The sequence below is a fragment of the Centruroides vittatus genome, unplaced genomic scaffold, assembly GCF_030686945.1.
Source record: "Centruroides vittatus isolate TY-2023 unplaced genomic scaffold, ASM3068694v2 contig_391, whole genome shotgun sequence".
Classification (NCBI taxonomy): Eukaryota; Metazoa; Arthropoda; class Arachnida; order Scorpiones; family Buthidae; genus Centruroides; species Centruroides vittatus.
Window position 1 is genome coordinate 3,268,678 of NW_027122207.1, and position 26,555 is coordinate 3,295,232.

The 26,555-nt window shown below is 30.3% G+C and overlaps 1 protein-coding gene across 1 annotated transcript in view; it reads right to left on the bottom strand.

Annotated features, from left to right (window-relative positions):
* LOC136975908 (plexin-B-like) overlaps nt 1–26,555 on the bottom strand; it is a 125,242-nt gene that overhangs the window by 54,282 nt on the left and 44,405 nt on the right. Inside the window, exon 3 of the mRNA XM_067271072.1 lies at nt 14,577–14,628. The gene's annotated coding sequence lies outside the window, so the exon portion shown is untranslated. The remainder of the gene's footprint in view (nt 1–14,576; nt 14,629–26,555) is intronic.

Below are 26,555 nucleotides of genomic sequence, written 5' to 3' on the forward strand. Positions count from 1 at the left end.
GAAAAACTTTATCGTGTAAAAAACAGAGAATTTACAAGTGTTAGATAAACATAAATGTTAAATTTCGGATTCAATAGAATTCTTTTTTTTTCTGTTTATGTTGCTTGATATACCGAGTTACAGATTATCTACTGCTTATTATTTTGTGAGTCAGAAAAAATATTTTTATTAGCAATTCTCTCTTCACCTTAAAAAGTACCCCTTCAATTGACAGAGTGCAGTCCCCTTCGTCACGTTTTGTTGTTACTGCGATGTGGAGGGGCCCGCGTTACACCGGGGTGTAATTTTCTTGTGTAACATTGCGTCATAAGATCAAAAGGTCGTTTTTAGTACACAGACTCCGTCTCCAACCGTTTTATTAACATTTAATCTGCATGTTGCAATTAGTCTGCTTCGAATCTTATTTTCATAGTAAACAATTGAGGAGGATCTTTTCTAATGATATTCAATGAGTCTATTAATAAATTTAAAGAATATTTATGCAGAATTTGGATTAAAAATCAAGGATAAAATTATTTTTAAGAAAGCTTAATGAGAAATCACCATACTTTCGGATTAAATCGTCTCAAAAATTAATTATTGGTGTTTTCTTTTCTAAAATCTGTATATAAATACGCCTACAACAACATCGATAAAAAAAATATATATATTTAGAATTCTTTTAAAACATTTTTTTAATAATTTGTAATGAAAAATCTCTTTTAATAAATACAAGCTTATAAAATTAGAATAAAAAAAGCATATAATTCATTTAAAAAAACAAGTTTTAAATAGGGAACAAAGAACAATTTAACAAATAAAACTTCTGGCTCTAGCACCTAAAATAAATAAATAAAGTTTTGAAGTAATACATAAATCATTTTGCCTTATCTGTAATTCTTATTTTAATACCTATAAAAAAGATTTACAATAAAATTCTAGAAAATCAGATTTAGGAGAAAATTTTCGGTAGAAGCGAAACATATTCTGGACATATAATCTTAAGGTTCTACAGTAAATCGTATACAGTATAAATTTTCAGATAGTTATTTTCGCGATATGTTAAAATCTTTACGTACCAAATTCACTTCGGTTTATAGGAGTACAAAAACAAGTTTGAAAATATAGCCCTATTGTAGTTCAACGGTAGTCTATCGCTAGCAAGAAGTTTAGAATGGTTAAAATACGGTTGAATGGTAACTCCATATAACGAACTAGGTAACAAAAGTCGAGTTTATAGATACTTAATCTTCATAGAGTGATATTTGCGACTATAAAACATACGAAACCAAAATGTTTGTGATCTCTTATCTTCGTTTTTGTCATGGTTTCATGTCAGCTATTTCGGTTCGGGTTAGCAGCTGAGTGCAGCTGTTTGTATCCGATTTCGTTTGTGTATAACGACCTGTCAAATCCAAATCGTTCTCAACCTAAAGGTTGCAGGTCCATATTGGGGGTGAGAGACAGCCACCTTCAAATTTCATTGAAGACTATCCTACCGTTTCTTTTTTTTTTCTCCCTTCTTTTTCTTTTGAGTGACCACAAAATAAAAGAAAAAAAATGGCGAGTAAAGGGAATATTTGAGCTAAAAGTTATAACAACTCCTTCTACTGTGAAATTGGATAGCTTTATAGAGAAATGAAGCTAAAAATTGAATTCTTATGCATACTATAAAAGTAATTCCGAAACTACTTCCATTGCAATATTTAAACTGAAGAAATGTCTCTCTCTCTCTCTCTCTGTCTTTCTTTTTTTTTCTTATCGTAAACGCAATATGATTGAAATTTCTTTGTGATCATTTATCGCAATTGAAACAAATGATATCCATCTTATCGACTAAATATGAGAAAAATTTTTCTTTCGAGATTTTTATATATATTTTTAAATCTTTACATTTATATAAGAAGACGTACGATTTATGTATCTTGTTATTTTTATTCTATTTTTGTAATCGTATAAAAAATAAATGAAAGAAAGAGGGTTAGAAAAAGAGCATTAAATGGTTATTTCATCAACCTATTGACTCTAAACGTGATTTAATGCAGAAAAAGACACCGTTCTTTATTTCTTTGCAAAAGTTTAACTTTGGACCAAAGCGGATCATTTTACAGGTTTCCATCCTAAGCGTAGACAAACGACTGACGTCATTAGCTCCATTGTATTGCTCTAAGCATCAATCTCCTAAGTAATTGCTGACAACAGCAGTCACTGATATAATGAAGTTTTGATGAAATTATCTACCTAAACTCATGCCTCGTACGAAAGATATTGAGAAAATTCTAGTGAATATTACAACTGTCGAGAATTTATAAACAAAATATATTGTTATATATTGAAGCAAACCGGAAATAACAAAAGATCCCATTACAATTTGTAAATCGAAAGTAATGAAGATTTTTAGATTTTTTTTTTTTAAACTAAAATTTTACAATTTTCTGAGAGTTTAACCTTACTATTAATTGAAATCACAATTTATTGTTAGGATGTCAACTGAACATAAATCATTTCTGGACACAATCTCCAGTTCATCTAAATTTGTAGTGTATATACAGCATATAGAATTGTATAATTATAAACATATAGATAGACTACCTGCAACAGCATCACAACTAGATACAGAACTAAATTAATACATATAATTAGCATATTGTATGAATGCATTCAATCTACAGAGACGTGGATAATAATTTGCAGAATTAAGTTTCTTTTTTTTTAATTTTAAAAAAGCTTTCATCGCACGCAATGATAATTTTAAAATCACGGTCAATCTAATTTAAAAAAATGTTTCAATGTCATGAATGCACTATTCTGTTTTAATTAAATACAGGTTTAGAGATTATTCCATCGTAGTCTGTAAAGTTAGCAAAGTTTTTCTTTTTTTATTGTTTAATAAGAAACTTAGCAGCTACTTTTGTTATTAGTCATAAAAGTATTCAGAAAAGTTGAGGAAAAAATGAGTTTTCGATGGCAATGAAACGGCTACAACAAAAGCAAACTTTGTCTGGCTGCACTGTTCTGCTTTGGATGTCGGGCATATCGGAGCCTCTTAGGACATAACGAAGAATTTATAGCAAAGTGAAGCTGAGATGTTATACGCGCCGCATTTTTCTGCGTCGACATTCTCTCTTCTTTTCCACTTTCATGTCATTCATTGGCTGTGCAAATCATGCAATTTGGATGCCGACAGCGACGGTTCGGCCATCATTTTTGATCCACTGAAGCAGCCTGGAAATTTTGGTCCATTGCACCAATTGGATTCTAGTTTAGTATTTTTTGTGCTTGGAATTTTTGAGTTCACTTACTTACTTCTTATACGGTTACAGACTTACATTAATCATGGTTATACTTAAAATTTTAACCTTCGACGTGACACATTAACCACTCGAGGCACGTTTGACAAATACAGACAATTTCATTATTTTCTTGATTTAAAATCATTGCAGTTAATTAAATACAATTTATAACCCCAAATTAAATTTTAATTTGTTTCATTTTAAATTTTTACCGTCGTTTAAATTAAAATTAATCGATATTGAAAACTTTATAAAACATGATTCAAGCTTGTTTGCAAAAATTAATTCATAAAAGCAAAGTTTCGTATCTTGTCATTTTTTAAATTACAAATCAATAATAATAATATTGAACTAACAAATTTAAATTTTGCATAATTTTTCTTAAATAATCAGAAGCGGTATTTCTGATAATTCTGAATGTATAATTAAACACGTATTAAATAAAATAGTCAATCAATCAAACGAAGACTTCACAACGTGTGAGATTAAAATTAAAGATTCATTAGCCTATATTATAATTGTTCAATTAATTCTTGTACATTCTGTTTGCTCGTTTATTTTATTTTTTTAAAGTGATTACAGTAAAGGGGCATTTGTTAACGTCTAAAGAAGTGTATGCGTTGTTTAATTCATCTAACACAAGAACGATGAAAAAATAAATCGTGACTAACCAATAAATTTTGTCTGTCTGAACAAATAGTAGTTCTATTGAACTGACAACTTAATTTACCGCAAAGTGAACTCGATAGATCAGTGGCACGCATTTTGAGTATCGATTATTGCCGAAACTTCGTGTAAATTTGTCATAAAGCAGTCGAACTCGTAAACGTAATTCGTACATGGAAAAAAATAACAGTTAATTACCATCAATCCGATCCACTCAGCCCACAAACAATTACTGAAAATAGTAATAAAATCTTATGATATGTACCAGACGCCCTTCCTTTTTGCAAAAGTTTAACTAATGACAGAGTTGGCTCTTCGTCATTCACGTTTGACCTATTCACTCTACTTTTAAAACTTTGGAGTTTTTATGATCTCAGACAACACATCTCGAGAAGTCACTAGAAGATTTCTAGTTTTGACAACAGAAGAGGGGCGATGGCCCACGGCCCTGGCCCATTACAACGACGAAGGGGTGAGAAGAAGTGAGAGAAAAGCAATAAAGTGAAGGAGCTTATCTAAGCTAGATTGTCCGTACAACATAAAGTCCATATAGTCAGTATTATTGTAAAGCATAGCCCTGGGGCGCGCACATATTGCAGCTGTATGCACCGCTATGTATGATATATCAGACTTAGACCTATATTGTTAAGCGAAAAGATAGACCCCTCTGTATCTCGCGTTACAGGTGTTTCGTCTAGCATGGATTTCTGTATGTAAAAAGTTCAAAACTTTCATACAAACATTGACTTTTCGAATCTAAAAGTTTGAATATTGTCAAAAATCGAAATTTTATTAAACTAAGTTTATTATATTTTTTAAAAAAAATCTGTAAAAATAAGCACAATAATATCTTAGATTTTATATCTTACTAACACATCTCAAACAATTTTCCATCATTGCTACTTGTGCAAGATTGTATTTGTTTCAGACTAAATTGAATCCTTTTAAGAGATATTAATAGCTGCAGATACAAACCATTTGTATCATTTAACTAAAGAGCTTTAAGAAAAAAGTAAATAAATAAAATTTAGCTATTTGGAAAGGCAAAATTTAGATAAATCTCTTTTGGATCAATTTTGAAGAGAGGAATTTATTTCTTCTCAATAAATTCCAAGGAAGAAAGGCAAATTTAATATTTAAGTTATATTTTCTATCTTTTCCGATGACTACATTACATGTTTCAGGTGTGTAAATATTATTAATACTCGTTCAAGTAGCCGTTTCCGAGTATAATTCAATTTTAGACGAAGTGGAAAAAACAAATGATCAGGTATCGAACTCGGATACCGAAAGGGAAATTAAAGACTGTTATTAGCCGCCTTTTTTTCCTCTGTAATTGCTTTTCTACTTTTCCGATTTTCGCCAAAATCAATTCGCCTGTGCCTATTGATGGTATTTTTTTTAGTTTTCTAGGGAGTTACAAATTGATCGAAATGCAGCACTCGCGGGTTATCGCGTTACAAACAAACAAAAGGAATTTACTGAGAACTGTAAGGTCTCTCGTCTCGCTCGGCCGATTACCCTACTACAAAATCTTTACTTAAAATAATTGAATAAGTTTATCAATCCTAATAAAAGTTCAAATAAAATCCAACACGAATATATCAATACAATTTAATTTAAACGGAAGAAATGCGATAGGATTAAATTTTTGTCCTGCATAAAATGCACAGCTAAACACGATAGGAATGTTTAGTTATGCTTAGTCGAATGTTCAAACTACAGTACTGTATAAATAATAATCTTACAGTTGAAAAACACTTATCGAATCTTATGGAAGCTTATAAGGACGTTTAAAAGATTGAATTGATAGCAACAGAAAGCAATTTTTCTAGTAAAAGTTAAGCTATTATTCGGATAAAAAGCTTCTTAATATGTTGTGTAGTTATCGAATAGTAAAACTAATGGAGGTAGAAAAGGACATTTTCGTTTCTGTCATATAAATAGAAGATATCTGGATCTGTTCATCTAGCTAACCAGAAAAAGGATAAATAAGAAGAGAAGAAAGCAGTCAATTCTATATTCGTATAATAAATTGAGTTTATTAAAGCCGATGGCAAACTGGATCTTCCGCCCGATATGTTCGTATATAGAAAGAAACGAATCATACAACATATCGTTACAGTACATACAAAAGAATATCTTGCAATAAAAAGTAACTTGAATAACTTTATTTTGAAGATTCGTTATGTCCATCAATATTATATATCTGATTGATTGTTATAAGATTACAGAAGGAAATTTTCATTTTCTTCTGATCGGATTTTCATTTATCCTTATAAATACTTACCTTTCTAGATTATGTTTGGATTTTAAAATCATCTTTGCTTTCAATTTAACTGCATAAAAAAGAAATACCGATTCTCAATTTATCGCTACATTGAACATAAAGAATTTTCCTTATTATTCTTATTTTATACTTCATTTAAAAGATGGACAAATTTACACGCTATTCTTCCTATTATTTTTTAGTTCAAGTATAATTAAAACTGCCATTGTATTAAATTAGAATTCTTTAAAGATATAAAATTTATTTCATTTATCATTGATTAAAATGAAATTTGTCAGCCGATAGAAATTTGCAGGAAAAGTTTGGATGCGTTTATACGTTAGATAAAGGCAACGAGTTTATCAGAAGTGACGATATTGGATTCGGGGGCTGTCAGAGTCCAAAAACGAGTTATAAAAAAAACAACACCCCAGAGTGCAAGCTAATTGCATACTGAATGAAATGCAATCCCGACAGATCAGACAGTAGGACGGAATTCACGATCAAGCCATGGCTTGGCTACTTCGGCAATCGTTGTCGCTAGCTTGAAAGCAAAAACGTGTCGTGGATTCGACTAAGCACTCTTAGCCGATCTGCAGCGGGGATTGAGGGGGAAATACTTCCGAAATCCACTCCCCGTTCGCACTGAAAACACCTGAGTGCGACGTGCAAGCAAAACGACCGACGAAAATCTTGTAATCCGGGCACGTCCAACTATATTTGAAACGAGAAAAGACTTAATGACCCTTAGGGACATCAAAACAAGATGACAATTAGATCTACCGCTGCCGGACACGCAAAGTGGAAGACACTACCCCAACAATTTTACATTAGATTTGTCGGGAACGGAAAATAAAGTGTCTTTACAGGAATGTGAGCGTTGCCAGAGAGTCACTTCTTAGCATCCCTTGGGAGGAAAAACATCAGATGCAGTGAGAGACATCAGCTGAACTTTAGTGTATGGATTTTTGTTTTTCGCGAAAATCGATGTACGAGATAACTTCGAAATTCAGCATGTTATTCGTAAATGGAACGGCGACGATTATCGACCCAAAATAGGATTAATTTGCTGTTTGTGGCTTTTATTAAATCTGTTTTCCTTTTAAGTTTTCTTCTTTCCCCCTATTTTTGGAAGTAGTTTACATCTCGTGAGTATTTATATCCTGCACTCGGTTTCTCCCATAATATAAACCGAGATGCGAACAGATAATTCTTTATTAGTTAATAAAGTACCATATTAGACAGCGTGACAGCATTCCCTGTCTGCTGGTAGTCTTGGAGATTAATTAAATTACTGACATGTCAACTCGACAGGATGTCAATGTAGAGATAATCTGGCATCACAATAACATCCCAAATCAGTAATCTATGAATCCCAATGCGAACTATTTCGTATATCTACTGCATTATGTTGGTTTTAATTGCCGAGAAAGATGGTCACTTGGGGATTCATAGCGGTGTTTGATTTGCATAAACGTAGCTACGTTATTATGAGAACATCCTGAGTGCGATTTGTAAACTCTGCCAAAATCAACGTTTAAATGAAATGGCAATCGCTTTCGCAAGTAATTTATCTAAAAGATAATATTACTGTGTATGATCTGAGATTTAATTGATACAAGTAAAACCGAAACTAACATTTTTAGCTTCTCTCCTCTCCAGTGTTTTTGCATTACAACATTTACAATTGCCTTAATCTTTGAAAGCCATTGATTATAATGATTTATTACGTTCAAGCCACGCCATACACAATTAGAAACAATTAAACTGTCTGGCGTATTTGTAATTTATACAATTAGTTATTGCAAACCAGTATGTGGTACAATATATAACTTATTATTAGCGTAGATAAAAGATTGAAGACTTAACATGCTCGTTGGCAGAATCGTATCGGAGCAAAGTTATTGCATTTTGGACACTTCAACTGAAATATTCAAGTAAAATCGTCAGAATTATGATTTTACTCGACACGTTTTGAAGAACTTAACTGTAAAATAAGCCTATTTTCTTTTGAAATACGCTGTTTGCTTTATCTGTAGTAACTAGATCTATGTCTGAACTGAACGTATCAAAATATAAATGTCATTCGCAGCTTCCAACACAAAACATGAATTCTTATTTTTTATGGCCTATAAGATACGAGATCTTTCATACGTTGCTTCAATCTTCAATACAGTTTCCTAACATTTTTAAGAAAAAAGATTTTACCCTACTGTTAACTTTTTTACCATTACTCAAATGTTAAAAAAAAATCATTTTAAGTATTCAAAAAGTGCAAAGATTTAACTACATTTTAGATATATTAATATATAAAATTATTTCAATAGAAAATTTTGAATATATGGGAAGAAAAACTCGATATAATTATGAATAAAATGAATACTTTAAATATTTTAATAAAAATAGGTGTCTCCATCTGTCGTTTAGAATAAGAAATGATATTGTCAACGATTTTAATTAATTGTACATTGTATGTAAATATTTAAAATTTTCTTATTTATAATCTATTATTTTTAAAATGCGAAATGACAGAGCGCTCTATTATTTGCTAAATCAAAATAAAAATATATGGTTTTTTTCAGGCTTAGATGCTTTGCTTTTGTTGCAAAGTTAACGAATCGTAAAGGTCATTGCGAGTCATGAAACAAGTAAAGAATAATAACAAAAAGCTTACTTTTGCCGAATAATCATCAATAGTCGGCATCAAATTTAAATGTCAAAGATACTGATTATTGATGAACGCTACGGGTCACTTTTTATATCCGTTGAATATTAATGAAAAAAAAACTCATAAATCGCAATTAAAAGTTTGTAATTATAATTGATATCGAATGAATAACAACCTACTTTGTAGCAAATAAATTAGCTTTATTAGAGCAGCTAATTAAATGGTGAAAGAAAAAATTATTGATGTTTTTATACATAAATAATATAACTTAAATAAAATTTTAAATCTTTTACAAAAATTACAAAGAGATTTATCCTTAATCCTTAAAGTTCTTGAGTTATCTGAGCATTAAATTATAACTTATAACGTTTTAATCCTATAAAATTGAACCAATTATTTAACGAGTAGGATGTATTACCCAACAAATTCAAAAAAAAAAAAAAAAGGAAGAAAAACGTCACGTAACGAAAAGTAACAAGCAAAATATCGGAGATAAGAATAAAATACGTTGAGTATAGGTTCTCAAAGTAAAATTTCTCAAGGTATTACATACAGATTTCCTGTCGGAATTAGCAGTAATGAAGGGAAAAAAGCGTTATTCTTTTGTTTTCTTTCCTGTGCCCAGATATCAAGACAATCTGGTGCCAGTTCATGCGAACTTCCCAAGATCTATAGAGTACACTATGCTTGCATGACTGAACTGTGAGAAGTGAGTACTGGAACTAACGACATGTCTGGAAAACCGTAGCCCTACAATCACCTCAACCCTTCCGGAATGGGGAGTAAACTTCAGGATATTCCATAATTCATATATACGCTTACATTAACAGAATATCACATACTAAAATCATTTTAACTTCCGATCAACTTAAACGATAATTGAGAGAAATTTACTGAAAAATCGTCAAGTTATGCTAATTAAAAAATAATTGATGTAACTTAAATCATTTTTTTCCTTCTTTTTTTTAGAATAATATATTATAAATTGAATGTTAATTTATATTGCTGTATGAAAGGTAATAATTTGCCAGGTAATAAATCATTTTCGTGCAATATATAATGTATATTTCTTATTGCCATAAAGTTAATTTAACAGATTAATAATATTAAGTAAAGAACAACATTAATCAAAAATAATATGTTATTCATAAAAGATCTTTTTCCCCCCTATTTTTACATAGCCTAGTCTCTAATTATATTTATTTAAGCCAACAATTCTATTAACAATAGAACCGATCTCTTCTTACCACATATGATATTTACAGTAAAAAAGCAGAAAAAAGTTTAGTTAGAGTTAAGTTAAAGGAACTTCCGCCGAATGAAAAGGGAAAAAAAGGCTATTTCTAATGATACGTTAAACAGATAGAAATGTAACGAGACTAAGTAGTGCAGAGCAGCCATCAATAACAATAGTTGTAATCCGATATGTCTGTCGAAACAAGAAGTGCGTGAAATGTGAAGCATAACGGAAGAGAAGAAAGCTCAAATTTTACTTCTAGAGCAGTTAGACTAATTCATTCCTTTTATATACCCAAAAATAAGTGGGAAAAAAATTAGATAGTAGGGAATCTGAGTGGGAGAAAAGAAACAGTTGTCAGTATGCATTAAGTGATTGTAACTCTTCTAATAATTTTTTAATATTATTGTTATTTAATTTGTTTAGCTTCTTTTGCTTGAAAACGTTCCCTGTTAAATAGATATTTTTCCAGTCTGTTTGTCACAAAAGAACGAAAAAAAAAGTTTGTATGGCGTTTTAATTTTATATTTATATGGGAATGATAAATAAAATAATGTTAATATTGAATTAAATATTGATTTAAGACTATGATTCTAGTATATTTTTAATTCTAAACCTCATAATTACGATTGAATGAAAAGAAAAAATATGACCTAAGATAAAAATGAATGCGGCGAGTTATTTGCGCAATTGACGTTTTTAATATAAAAGTATATAAAAATAGAAGCCACCTTTTCCTGTAACCGGAGTCAAGAATGGTATTAATTTATTTTGCTTGACATCAAAACGCCTTTAACATTGATTTACAAAACTTAAATAAGTCCTTTCTTATTATTCCACGCGTTTATTCGTATGGGTTGCTTAGCAACTATTGAGGCGCTTGTTGACTACAGTTTAGCGAATAGAGTAGATATCTAGCACATGATCTGCATGTGACATGATCAGACTGTTCAATTAGTGTCCGCCATAAATTCGTAGCAAGGTTAATGACGCACAACTAATGGAGTGAGTGGAAAGTCTAGCGGGAAGTTAGTCCCAAGGCCCGAGGTAAGAACGACCCCCGCAACATGGCGACTCCGGAATGTTGCCAGCTCGATGCCACGCATATTTTCACTCTTCGTCTCACGTGTGTCTCGCTGACAGACAGAGATGCGATATGTTTATGGTTATGAAACTATCGGTAGAGAAAAAAAAATATTGCTAATGAGGTACCGTGTCCGTTTCCTTAAACAATAAGGAAAAAACTTATATATTGGCATAAACAACGGGTGAACGTTCTCCAGACGAGTAACCTGTTGTCACTATCTTGGTGGTTCGGTATCATCCACCCCCATCGTTCCTCGGGCATAGCAAAGGGTTCATGTCACGACCGGGCCACCAGAAGATTCTTTCCCTCCCATAATCGAAGCTGTTTGATAAAACGTGATAGCCATAAGGCTAGCATAACCAAAAACTCGGATTCTTGCCTCGAAAATTAGCAAGTTTTGTTTTTGGCACGAGTTGTTCACTAATGTCATCGTTCTGTCTTTCCTGGATTTTTCCATAATGATCCCAATCTTTTTTCTTCTTATCACTTTTATAAATAATTTTATAATGTTTGTACGGTTTTATTTTTCTGATAATAATATTAACTGAGCAATCACTAAGGACAATGTTGATATTTAAGGAAGAGTCAATCGATTACAACTTGGTTCAAACGTTGCTCAGCGACAATCCAGACAGCAATTACATTAAGTAGCGCACGGGGAGAAAGATTAAGAGCAATTCAGGTGAAGAGTAAAGAAACCGGAGCAAACAATCGTCGTTAAAAACATCGTAAACTAAAAGGCTTTAACTATTACAAAAAATGTCTGTCATATGTGACAGCTCTTTTTATACCAAACTCTCCAGTAAAAATATACATCCGCCATTTAACTACTTTACCTCTTCTCCTTCATCAAAAGTGCGAAGAGTAACCCAAATTACCACCACAATAACTTCCAAATTTAGATATATTTAACAGAAATTCTTTATTCAATCAAATATATATGATAAAAACAAATAAAAATCTATTGAAATTGGAATATTTTTGATAACAGATGTTCTTTACCTCGTATGAAAATTTCCTAACATATCAGTCGCTCGATAAATTCCCATTAAAATTTTAAAACATTCTTTAAAACTATATGGAAAGCAAAACCGTTCTGTCTGGAGTAAAAGATGGATTTAATGTCGTTGCTATGACAACAGACATTTCGAAATAGGAAGAATGAGAAAACGAATTTAGAAGTTGGGAAACGAAAGCGAAAGAGACTAAGTAGACAAAACCAGACATATTCAAGAAAAAAACCCATTCAATATTATCTTCGAGTTTTAGAAGAGTCCCGAAACAAAATCAAAAATTTTTCCCAAGTTAGACAGAGAGAGAATCAATCTGTAAGCTGCGGAACTTAAAATATGAGAGTTTGCAAAAGATTGAAAATATCAGTCAGACAGGTCAAGTGTAAATTTTTGCTTTTAAATTGAGAAAAACTTTAGTTTTAATCGATTTCCATAAATACTTTCTTCGAAAAAACTCTTCCTTTTCAAATGTCCACTTTTATCTAAATACAATATTCTGAAAATATCTTTGTGAATTGAGAAGAAAAGAAGATAAAAATTTTCTTTCATCGAAGAATTTTATATTCTGTTATATAAATGATATTAATATACCAGCGTTAACAGCGAAAAAAGTGGACCAACTACTACAGAACTTGTCTCTGTTTTAAAATCGATGTAATCTTAAGCGTCATTCGATAATTCCGATCTATAAACGTGTAATTCTGCCATAGAAATCGGTCTAAATTCTTTAAAATAAAAAAGAAAACACGAATATTAACATGTCAAATTCTCAAATGCCAGAAGCACCGCTACAAATAAATAATTAGCAATTATAATTAATTGAGAAAAAAAATATTCAAAATAACAAAATTACAGGCTAGAAAAATGCTGTCGAATAAGTTCTAATATTTAAAAAAATGATGGAAAAATAAAAATGAATTTTGATACATTAAGAACTTAAATCGTCTTCACAGTAATGTAACTGAACTTTGGTACACACGCTATCTCGCCGCATATCTAAATGAATATTATATTTAATTATAGTTTCTGTTCCTAACCTAAATAAATGATACTTTAAATACCCGCTTTTTTTTCTTTTTTTATAGATTTAAATCTTAGAGAACAGTCTACAGTCGGCATTTTTATTGTCCGTGATTAACACACATCCCGGGCAAAAGCATTAAAGATAGGGCTTTGCAGATACAAAAACTGCAACGGGTGTGCCGCTTCATCCGAAGGCACGATCGCCCAGCCTTCCTGTCTTTTCCAAGGGATTTTACACACACCAGGCTGCCCCAAAGAACGTCACGAACTGACCAGCAGCTATCAACAGAACCCATTAACGTGCTCTACTGTCCTGCACCTGGCTTTAATCGCAACGTCTCGCTTGTCACCTGTCTTTTACTATTTTTTAAGAATGAAAGTGAAACAATTTTCTCTTCTCCTGCTTTGAATTTTAATAGATACTGCATACCACTCGACTTTCCCATCGTAATAGAAAACCGCTGGGAAATTATATTAATAAATTTAATACAATTCTACAAAATTTATTAAATGCATTTTAAGCACTTCCTATTTTAAATATGAAATTTAACGCAAAGAAAGAAAGAAAAAGAAAGAAAAAAATTTGTAATCAAATTTCAGATTGGGTTAAAATTAAATTTTCTCTAGTAGCTTTTTTTAATACACAAAACTCGACGAACGTGAAACGCTATCAAATTTTTATTTTTATATAAAAGAAGCGAATTCTTTGGATAATCTCAGAGCCTGCACTCTAACGCAATAACATGGTACAGCACCCAATTTCTAGCTGACAATGTCATTGTCTGTGCGACAATTTAAAGGCGATACGAACGATAAACAGCACAAATGGGCAGTTAATTGACAGCTATATTGATGACAATATCTTTGGGGGAGACACAATAATGGTTCAATGACATTACGCGACTCCAGCAAAACTTTAAAAATAAATCTTATTGTTTGCATTGTTTTTATCCATTGCGAACAATAGGCGGCGAGAGATGGATATCTTCGATTCTAATTAACAATCTATAGATTCATTTAGCATTGTTTCGTTTAGGCATTGTCGGCTCCACCTCTATTATCGTTCAATAGAGGTGGAACCGACTTCCTAATATCACTTTTATTCTTAATTACAATTTAAGAATACAGTATAATCTCACATAAAATTAATTAGAGAAGAATTATTTGCATCATTGTTTATATTTAAATTACAAATATTATAGATATAAAACAAGCGCAAACTTCGTCGTAGGTCTAAAAAAAAAGCATAAAACAAAGAGGACAATCTATTAATTAAATCTATTATAGAGTAATTATCACCATTGACACAAAAAAAGAATATGAAAGAGAAATTACACTTACCAAGCAGGCTTGACGGTAGACAGCAAAAGTTGCCTTCAACAGGCCTCAGAACCTGCGGTAGAATGGACACTATGATAACAGAGCTATGGAACGATTATTAAATCAAGATTCGCACACACAATACAAGTAAGAATGTAGTCCTGTCAAGTGAACCACGAGCGAGGAGTAGAAGCTCACGGCAAGGTCATAAGAGTCCCGAAAATCCCAAGTTACTTCTCCAGTTTGACCTATTGTCATTGTCCTACCAGGCACAACGATACAGCAGCAGTCGCTAGCAGAACAAATTACAACGAGTGGGATACGGGAGTGTTTTCTCATTGGTTAAAAACACCGCATAAAGAAAAAATAGATGATGATTTTAAGTGTAAGACTGACGCAACTTCTTACTAACAATAATAATAATATATAGTGAGTCGAAAGTTACTAAACAAGTCTAGATACGATCTAAAATTAGAGAAAGTTTTAATACATTTAATACTCTCCTATCGGAATCTGTTTGTTATTGTTTGATCATTTTACAGCATCATTAGGATTGTAAACGTCGTTTACAACTTTCATAATTAAATGCGAGTTTTTATAAGAAAAGGCGGTTAAAATCAACAAAAACATTTCTTTTTACATTTTAGTATAATAATAAGTTAGACTCATTAAGTTCGGGAATTTTGAAGTCGCATTGTTGCATTAGTTTGATTAAAATCTCTTTATGAATTTTTTAAATACAAGACCTTGGGAAACAGAAAAATAACTATTTTCTGACTAATTACCTAATGTAAACAGTAAGCTGAGAAAATAGAATTTTTTTCCTTCTTCTTCTTCTTCTTCTTCTTCTCACTTGTCATTATTTAATTTTGCTTGCATAAATTTAAAACTCACTTCACTAAAATTTTCTTTTTTATATATATGTTGCAGCGAAGGAAAGAATTGTAAAATTGAAATGAACAATTTATCTCGTTATTTATTTATTTTTTATTATACTTTTACAAAAGAAAAAAAAATACTTCTTGAATTTATAAAAGCGATATTTCCTATCTTCAACCTGTCTTTAGAGACTTAAAGTGTCCTCCTCCTGTTATGAAAGTAGATGTTTCTATTATAAAAAAAGGAAAAGAAAAAAAAATAAAAAAAGAGAGGAAAGAGTACAAGGAAAGACCTTGAAATTTCGCATTTCTCTTGCATTATGTTTCTTGACAAGAGTGCAGTTTAGTGATTTCAACGTTACCATGGTGACCGGTAGCATCAGTGAGGCACACCTTTCTTATTTTCCGTCTCCGTGCTTAATACTCGTTCGTACGAAATGGTTTGTTAGATTCGCTTATGAATCTATTCAAAAAATATTTTCTCCTAAATGATTTACCTGTTTGTAAATTTAATTTTCGAAGTTAATCAAAAATTAATGCAGCTATATTAAACTTTAGTCAGTCAGAGAAATTATTAAGGGGCATTAAACGATCAAATGTCTAATTATAAGCCAATTTCCAAATTTTCTTCACTCCGAATAATCTTTTCCAACCAACAACAAAACAAAATTCTTTTTTTTACAATTTTCAGTTTTATTATTTACCCCCCCCCTTTTTTTGCTATTTTTAAAAAGGAAAAAGTCATTTTAAAAAAAGGGAAAATTTTTGCTCGTCTCAATCGATGTATTTAATATAAAAAAAAATATCGAAAATGAAATATTCTCTTAGCATTTCAGCATTGATATATCATTTAAAATATTTTTCAAAAATTTTTTTTTCCTTAATTGGAATATGTAACCAATATAAATAGAACTAAAGATAAGAAAATTATATCTTACGAAGTGATTTATTTTAGCTCATTTTTGCCAATATATATATATATATTCTTACACGTTTAATTCTATGATTAATTAATAAAAAGATCATTTGAAATCAGTAGTAGTTGTAATAATCAGCAGATGGCGCCACATAATGAAAACTAATTTTTATGACCTGGGTAAAAAAATGATCATCTCGAACGAAGCATCCGACATACTTCATATTAATTGCCGTTTCTAAACGAGTAATGCGCATTCATTAGGTATTTTTTGATAGATTTTGATACGCGATGTCATTTGTTTATTAGAGGATACAATTATTTAATAGATAATTGTATTCCTTAGAAGTATTTCCGAATAAATTGTTAATAAATCTCTTAATGGTTTAATAAACTATTCGAAAATATTTAAATACAGGTGCTGAATACGTGATAGGTCACGAAACTGGTGTATTCGCGAAGATTTCCCTTAAAAATGAGGAAAGAGAGTATCCATTTGTTAAAAAATAACTTGTAATGGGATATTAATCGTCTCAACATCATTTCGAAACCCAGTAATGGCATGGGACATGGGGTCTGGACGTCTTAACCACGCCCTTATTCGATCTAATCTTTTGCGTGCAAAACTTTACTTCTTTCTCCAAATTCCCACTACACTTTTTCATTAGAAAAAAAAAAATATGTATGTGTATACATGTATGATGCGTTCTTTGCTAAAGCAATTCCAAAATATGCAACCACTGGCACGATAAATTTTATCAAAATATCGCAATTGATGTGACTGATCACGTACAGACAGCAACTATTAAGAAAAAATTCTCTTTATTGCTCATTAATTTCTTTGAATTTTAGCAAATGAAAAGAAGAAAAATGTTTTAACGAATATTTAATAAAAGTGAATACTTTTTACACATACACATACATAACTTATATATATATATACGTAGATATGTGTAAGCAAAATTATACTAATATACATATTAAATATATTATATTATACAGTATGTTATATTGTAAGATATTAGAAAAAAAAGTAAAAAAAAAATGGCCTCACCGAATTTACATACTGTAATTAATATTATAATAGTCAAAAATATAGGAGCAAAATCCTTAATATGACTGCTCCTTAGTGTATCTAATGGCTGGTCAAATTTCTAAGGCTATTTATATACTTTAGATTCATATAAAAGTGGATAGTTTTCAGGCCACCCACATCGACTGCAATTATTTGTGCATAGTTTTGTTCGCTCCACTTCCTCCCTCGTCTATATAAAGGCACTACTTTAACAACTTTCATACAACAAGTGGGCTTTGTATTTATTACGTAGAGATATGCATATTAAATTTTTTGTTTCTCTTGAAAAGTAATATAAAAAAATACAATTTCTAAAAATGCCATTATAATTTAGTTCTCAGTTGTTATAGCTAGAATAGCTAGCTATTTATTTGGGATTTATTTAGTTCCGGATAAAAACAAGAGTTAAATATTTTATGGTCGAGAAAGAATTTTCATTTATTTCTCTTCAATATGTTCTAAAGAAAGTATGCATGTAGAAAATTTTTAAAAATATAAATGCAGTTACTAAGGCTGGGAATCGTTGCCGAAGGAAGACGAAGCAAAGAAAGAAGAAGGAAAAAAGAAAGGAAACAAAAAAAAGGGAAAAGGATGAAGAGAAGAGAATTCCTCAGTGGACCAAGCCAAAGGACAAGCAAGATAATTAGGATGGCGAGAAAGGTGAAAGAAGTTTCTATTTCAGAGAAAGAATCGTTTTCTCTTGTCGACCCAACATGACTTCTTTTCCAAAGGGAATCGAGCAAAGCCTAACTGTTCACCTTTCCCAACTAATTTCCACACTTAGAACGAAAAGATAAATCAGTAGAGATAGTTGTAACTTCTAGATTCTGCTCTTATCGCTAAGGTTTGATATTTTCTCCCTTGAAACATTCGATAAATTGCCGAAGCGAGTCCAAGAATGAAAACTACTTAGAATGAAAGCATTAGTGTAGAGATTGTTACCGAAACTACACAGAATAATTCAAAATATCATACAGACAGACACACACTTTATTTATCTAAAATGTGTATTTTTTTTTTTTTTTAACTAGTTAATTTGATCAATATTAGTAAAATTTTTTCTGAAGATACTGAAAAACATCTCATTTTTTTACAACAAAATATTTATTCTGTATTTTTAAAATTCAATAATAAAACAAATAAGTTGAATGATACATCCTTCTTGTTGTTTGCCTAAAATTTCCTTTAATAATTCAATCACGTTTCAGACTCGGTATCACACTTATATGAAACGTGAGAGAACAATGCTATACATGTTTCTGTGCTTATATTTATATCCTGAAATACGATTGCAAGCGCAGAATTCAATTAATTTCTATGAAATAAGTATAAAAAATCAATTTTCTCGAAGAGGTTGCATGCATCTCCAAGTTTCCGATAGCCTATTGTCTAGTAGCTTCCAAGTAGAGGACATTATCAATTTTCTTTTAGAATCAGTTAAATATGTTTAATTATTCATTAAAAAATCTACAAAACATTCAAAAACATAAATCAATATTTATCTAAATTGAAATATTTCTATAGAATAACAAGATAAAGAAATCGATTTTCTAATACTTCAATTTTTTTTCTATCTAACTGTCTTTGGAGAAATATTGGAACCACTTTTTTCGATAACAATCAAAAAATTGGAGAAATAAGCAGTTCTAACGATGTTTAGAGAAGAAATAATTCAAAATTTTACAATGAACATTAATAAAATTACATTATTAAAGAAAACTTCTGAATTTCTTTCCATTAAAGCTTAATATCCAATACTTGCGGAGCTTACAGTAAATAAAACAATAATAGAAAATAAACTATTTATAGCAAAAAACAGAAATTAAATTGATAAAGTAGTTGATTAAAACATGCAATAATACATTTTAAGGATCAGTATATGTGCGGTACACTCCTCACCACCTTGAAAACTTATAGATAATGCAGAGATTTTTAAAATAAAATTATTCGAAAGTAATTAATAGCATAAAAGAAATTATCCGTATTTTTTTTTAGCTTCTACTCATTTTAGTATTTATTCCATTGGAAGTATTGCTAACCGTGCTTAGTATAGCAGAACTAGGATAGCCCATTGAAGCTGTCAAGACCGTTCGCGAAAGAAAGCAATAAACGTGATGGGAAAACGTTAAGCCAACCATACCGTATTGATAGAAACAGTAACAAAATGACAACCCGATTGACAAGTCGGACAGATTAAATACGAAAAAATCTTATCCAGCGATAAAATAAGGTACCACAACGGTTAAGGATCCAAAACAAACATTCTATTTTGGACTACAGACACATGAATAAACATGGTGACGAATTTAAGAATTCTGAACGATAACTGATGAGTATTTTTGTTGATGTTTATATCAATACTTCTAGTTTAGTCTCATTTTTTCTGTTAGATATTTTTGTTCCTTCGTGGGTGGCAGGCTCTTTCGTCTGGCATACCAAAACAAAAAAACAAAGAAACGTTGCTCATGCGTGGTGACCAAGCAATATCAAGGATCCAGTTATCACTCGCTAAAGGCTTATCGAATAAAATTTCTTCATTCCTTACTATAAACTAATCCATTTTTTGTTATAACTAAAGTTTAGACATAATATTGATTTATCTTCTGGGGGAAAATCTTACCTTTTTTTCTACGCTAAACGCTTATTAAAAAGAAAGAATCCATTCTAGGATTTATAATATAGAATCAAACTTACAAGTTACAAAGAAAAAAAATTGATTAATTGTTTTTCAATGTCAGAATTAACGAGAAAATATTGCCAGACCTAATCTTCACATAAAGCTGGATCAATTGGTTGATAAACTGACAGTTTATAATTTTTTAAAATACACATTCACAATTTATAATAAATGGCAAAATGAATCATTGTGTTAAAGTTGTATTTAAAAATTAAAGTTCTAAATTACGTTCGAAATATTCGCTAAAAATAAACGAAATATAAATCAAAGATAAATTATTTAGAATTTATTTTGGAAATTTATAAATTTTACTGTTTTTTATTTATAATTTTTAAAGGAATCGAAATAAAATCTAATTTACTTTTACTATATTTTAATTAGACTCTAAATATTATGAATATAAAAGAATGCAGAAATATTTTTGACACGTTTATCTTTAAAACCGGGTGTAGAATATAAGCCAAAATCCGACATCTACAGAAGCAGAATAGAGTGAAAGTAGGATATTCTAATAGAAAATACTATATGAGAAAACCAGCTGCATGTTTGTCCATAAAACAAAATCATACATCCTCATATTAAAATATTATACACGATACAACACATGTTTCTATAGACAGATCCATTCTACAATCTACAAATTGTGCAGTTTTGCATATAGATTGTATTCTGTTTCTGTAGATAATTATTAAACATAAATTCACTTCTTTTAAATTTTAAATAGATATATTATACAGTAAAATACAAACTTGTCATTTTTAAGCTTGGTTTTCAAAATTTTATCGAAACTACCGAGCAGTCCTCTGGCTCTGTGAAATCTTCAATGAGCGCTACATGCATAAAATAGCAGACGTAAAAATCGAACTTCTCCTATTTCTGACTATAGGCTATTCGTATTCGAAAATTTGGATATTTTCAATAAAAAAAAGAAGCTATTTGACTAAAAAATTATAAAAATCTTTTATAAAATCTTCCAAAAAGTTTTTTTTTAATGCAAAAAGAAAAAGTATACTTATATAATTTGTATTTAATGCATATAAAATTGTAGTTGATAAAGTTAGATATATCATAAGTAGAGCTTTCTCTAATGTTCGCTTTAAGATATAAAGTTTAAATCTCATAAAATATCTTATATTCTGTATAAAAAGAAAAGAAATAGATCGATGTAGTACGAAAGAAAATGTCTTGTTTGTAGATATATCCAACGCTTAACTCACATATTCATGCAAAAATCTAACTTTAACAAAATAATAAAGTAGATTATGTATCAATACAGTAGAATCAAATATAAAATTTCTTTTACTGTATAGAACTGTATCGATTTTCTTTTTTTTAATAAATAAATAAATAAAAGAACTACAGGAGATACTTAAACACGCATGACCTTACTTATAGTTCAGTGATAACGGATATGAACTCTATTTCTAGATTTTTGCTTATAAAGAAACTATAAATGGAAAAGTTTGATTCAATTTCAGGGATTTCATTTGTATATAACTTAACTTATAGAGGTCTACTTCAAAGTTTGGATATGGTCAGTTTGAAAGGCCCATAATAAGACAGTCTTTCTTAAATTTTAACTGAAACATAATCAGAATTCTTGTTAAGTTAAAGTCTGCATATGCTGTATCTTAAAATCCGACATTATGAGAATAATCAATTACTTTCCGATAATGATAAAGTATATACGAATTTATTCTATCGAATATTTATTAAATTCCATCCTTTATTTAAATTAGTCTATTGTTATATTTAAATTCCAAGACTCGCAAAGTAATTTTAATATGCCAAAATGGGAACTGTGACCTAGTTTTGCGGTTACGCATGATTAAAAATGTTATTCTACGCTATTTTGTATTGAACATCGACAGTTATAAATTTAATAGTAAAATTCCATCTTAGAATGGCAAAGAGCAATATGTAGTATGGCAAGTAACCAAGATGGCGATGGCGATCGATTAGAACATCGATCAACCTGTAGCCAACCCAGGGAAACTTTTCCCATATCAGCAGGTGCGGCATGTTAGTTGCTAGGAGAACACGTGACATGACGTCATCCGGGCATCAGGTCAAACACCTGCTGGATCAAGAGACGGACAGTTAATTACAAAAGTAAAATCGCCGAGATCTGGCACGGATATACAAGAAATGTCATCGGCCATGTACCAAACTACGTCTTGCAATCGTTGGTCACTCTTTTATGACCCGGCATAAAACCTTTAATATGCCTTTTATTCTTACACCTTATTCGATTATTTTTATCTAGTAGTATACAGGTGCGGATGTCATATCCATTTTGACTGGTAGTAATGCAGGTTATGATAAATGATGTACCTAAACCTTGCTTCTCTCGCATTTGGAACGTGGTGTGCATTATCGTGACTTACAAACTAAAACAAAAATTTCCTAAGTTAGGGTCAGTTTACTGAGAGCAAACATGATAATAATTTCGTTCTACTTAGCAATTACATACATTTAGAAATTAATATAAACAAGTAGTGAAGTCATAGAAACAATTAACTTGTCCGTTATTTCGCGTAATAAAAATTAATATAAAAATCAAAATCTCCACTTACTTATACTTAAAATTCAGATTGCTACAAGGAAACATTTTTACTTGTTCGGTGGCTTGGGCATTCGGCATTTTTTAATCTTCCTACATTTTATATTTCAAGAAGATAAGGAAAGAAAATGATAAAGCAGTGTCAATGAAGTTTGGGGTGGATATAATCTTTGACCCTTTTAAGTTTTACTTAAATTACCGTTTGAAAGCTCACATAGCTTTGAAGATATGGCGATAACACAAGAGAAAAAAAAATGTTAGGTCCCACTTTAATTTATGTGGGAATGGCATCCAAATACACAGCACTTGACAATTTTCCCTTTATTTATAACTTTTATAAAATGAATATTTAATTATTTTCTCGGGTCTGTATTTAACATAGTTTTATAAATACTCAATTTTCTTTTATTATTAAATAGAAACCTTGTATAACTATCGATACAAGGAACTTCTAACAGGTATCAAAATTTAATTAACATGAATTGTATTCCAAGCTTATAATGATTGATAGACTCATTAAGTTCTTCACTAATTTAATAAATTTAAACTACAATAAACATTTAAATGATTAAATAATTAAATTTGGACCTTCTCTATATATTTTTACACGAATTAAATTTTTATTTTTAAACGGAAATAAAATTTTTCAATGTTCTATTGATAAACATAAAGCTTATATTGCGTTAAAATATGATGCATAAAAATAGAAAGGAAAAGAGAAAAATTTTCGAATTTCGTCTCAAATAAATAAAAAGTGGCTAGCAAACAATTCCGCTAGCCTCAAGGCTTTCCAAATAGTTAAGTTTATCTCTGAACTACTTCGAAAAATTTTTTCGTAATATATATTAAAAATAAAAATGTAAAAATTATTCTATTTTCCAATATACTATATTTCTTTTTTATTTTTATTTAATTTTAAAAACAAACAACAGACTATTATTTTATTCAATATTTCGCATGTTTTGTTTCTAAATTTAGTGAAAAACTTATTTTAATACGTATTTTTTTATGTCTTTTCTTTAATATTTTTCTTTAGTTTCTAAGCAAAGTTATTTAAACATCGTTTTTTTCAAACACGTGAGAATGCGTTTCCAATTTCTTTGCAAAATATTTTTTGTTGAAATTATCTCTACTTAACAAAGGGCTTAAAACTATGAAATCACACAGATTACAATCCGGAAATTCGTATAAAATAATAATCTATTAGTCTGGTAGATCTGCAAACCGAACCTTCTAGGTAGTCCTTGTCTAAGGGTGAGCTAAGTTTGCGTGATGTCTGGCAGTCTCGAGAACAGATAGCCATTTTCGTGTCTACCTGATGGTAATGTATTAGCAGAGGGCTTAAGAAATAAGAGGGATTTCTCCTACACGCAACTGACAGTGAAAGAAAACAATTTGGACGCACCTGTCTCAAATTCGGCAATGCTTATCTTATATAGCATTTCGTGAATAGAATATTTGATAACATAATTTGTACCATTTATTTAACAAAATTTTTCATTCTATGTTTACCGAAAATGTTTCATGTTTCAAATCCTCATCATTAAAATGAAAAGTATATCAAATTATCAACAACACGAAAGCAATATCTAAATTGGAAGCAGTTTATTGTGTGTCTTGCAATGCAACGCTTGCATGATATCACTCTACATAACATTACACAAATTACTTATTATATAAATCTACATAAAATACTGATTATATTTAAGACATCTTCGAAATATCCAAATAGACCTACATTAAGAAAAGAAAAAAAAATGCCAATGATCCATAAACTTTATTGTCCTGGGTCAAAAGATTTATTGAGAAGTTTTTAGGTCAAAATCTGCAATTAAAATAAAACTGTGCAATTCTTTCAAATTAATTGCTTTTCCTTCTTTACCGGCATATACTGCATTAACAATTTTTTTTCCTAATCTATATTTTTAAAGGCGAACACGTTTAAGCAATCAGAATAGCTTTTTCCACGTCGCTATTAGCAAACAAGAAATGTCAAACACAAACATTTTTGTTCCATAAATAACTTTTTCTCGGTCTCCGTGTTATTGATCGCCGAATTCTTTTCAAAGAGTGTCTATACTAAAATATGTTTCAATTCTCCTATCTATTTAATCTTGTCCTAAAGTATTTATTTATCGTTATTACCACGCAATTAACCACAACAGAAATGATCATGTAAGTTCACAATTCGCCTAAGGTAGTCAGATGGAATAATTTTGCAAAACATGATAGATGAACTAATCGCACGATATTTCTCTTTAGGCTCAGTTGTGTTTTTTCCCTTCTTCCAGCTTTAATTATTCTCCTTTCTACTTTATAATTATTATTTTACTCTATATTCTCTGATGTAATCTAACGTCTTTCTATTGATTGAATAAAAATAAAGAAAGCGCTCTAATTGAAAAATAATAGAAATAATTATTTAGAAGATTTTCTAATTGATTGTTTCAAATCTTACAGTTTTTCAATGTGTGTGTTTTAGACGAGAGAAAAGTATGCTATATATACATTCATTTAAATGATTGATATCTCATTGATTTTCTCTCAGAGTAGTGAGAATTTAACACAAACTGGTACTAATTTTAGTTGAATTACTCGATAGAAATGCACGATAGCAAAAGACAAAGAGAGATATTCCAGTCTTCCAAAGCACTTCTAGAACTGCTTTAGAGGTCTGGCTCTTCTCAATATCCACAACCAATCTTTGTGCGCTCAGAACATTGAGATGTATAACTCAAGGACTTTCTCCATTACTATGTCTTAGCTTATCGGATAGCATGGGAGCGACCCGGACTTATCTCATTTCTTCGTTTCTTGATGGATTATAGACAGTGTGCCTTAAGTACCTGTCCATTTCTTAAAGCCTGACTGGCGGATGTCTTGCGGTCACGCTCGTTTCAGATCGATTGAGTAATTCACTTATAACAACGACTGATAGGCCCTATCACAATAACTAAAACTTCTACATCAAACATCTTATCAGACCCTTAAAGGAGCTTCCTGTTAGAACTAAAAAAAAAAGGAGCCTATAAATCTATGTTAAATGAAAAATAGAATCTTATTCGTTCGTAAGTTAAATGATAATTTAACTTATTATTTAATATAAAATGTTATATTGATACTTAAACTCATAAATGATATAATAAATTAATTCTTCTAATAGTAAATGGAATACTTTAAAAATAATGTTTAATTAGAAATTATAATTAATTATGTTCTTCTCTTACCAAGATACTTTAATAAGCTACTTAATAATATTCTTTGAAATATAAAACTCTGAAAGATTTCGAATCATGTTAATGACGTTGTGCCATTATGTTAGGTTTCCTTAATATTCAATAGCTGTCATCGTTATTCAAACGACAATACTTTCCACCTCGCTGAAACCATAGCTGCTTGTTTACCATCAATTTTCTCGAATTTTTGAAACAATTCAATACCTAAACTACCATTATCCAATATAATTATTATAACCATAAATAAGAATTAAGATCGAATTAAAAAAGTTTTTTCCCTTCTGACATATTTAATTTACACAAAAATTGATTAGTTTTTCTCAACTTTTTAAGTAATGAGAAAACTTTTAATTATAAAAATTTTCTATGGGTGGCAAAAAAAAATAAATATTAAAGAAGTTGCAAATACTCTGCTGGGTTCCTTCATTTTTTATTATATTATTATTTTTTTATGAAGACTTCAATTACGTTCCGTCCTACAGGCCTACTTAATACTTATCCAACTATTTAACGTAAATAAAAAAAAGGCAAAATAACAGCTTGTAACTTACTATAAAGTTAAATATAGCCTAGCTTTACTTTGGCACGTTTGAAAAATAAATCAATAGATCATGTCTACATCAGATACCGGCAAGGAGTTAGAATTTTATCAATA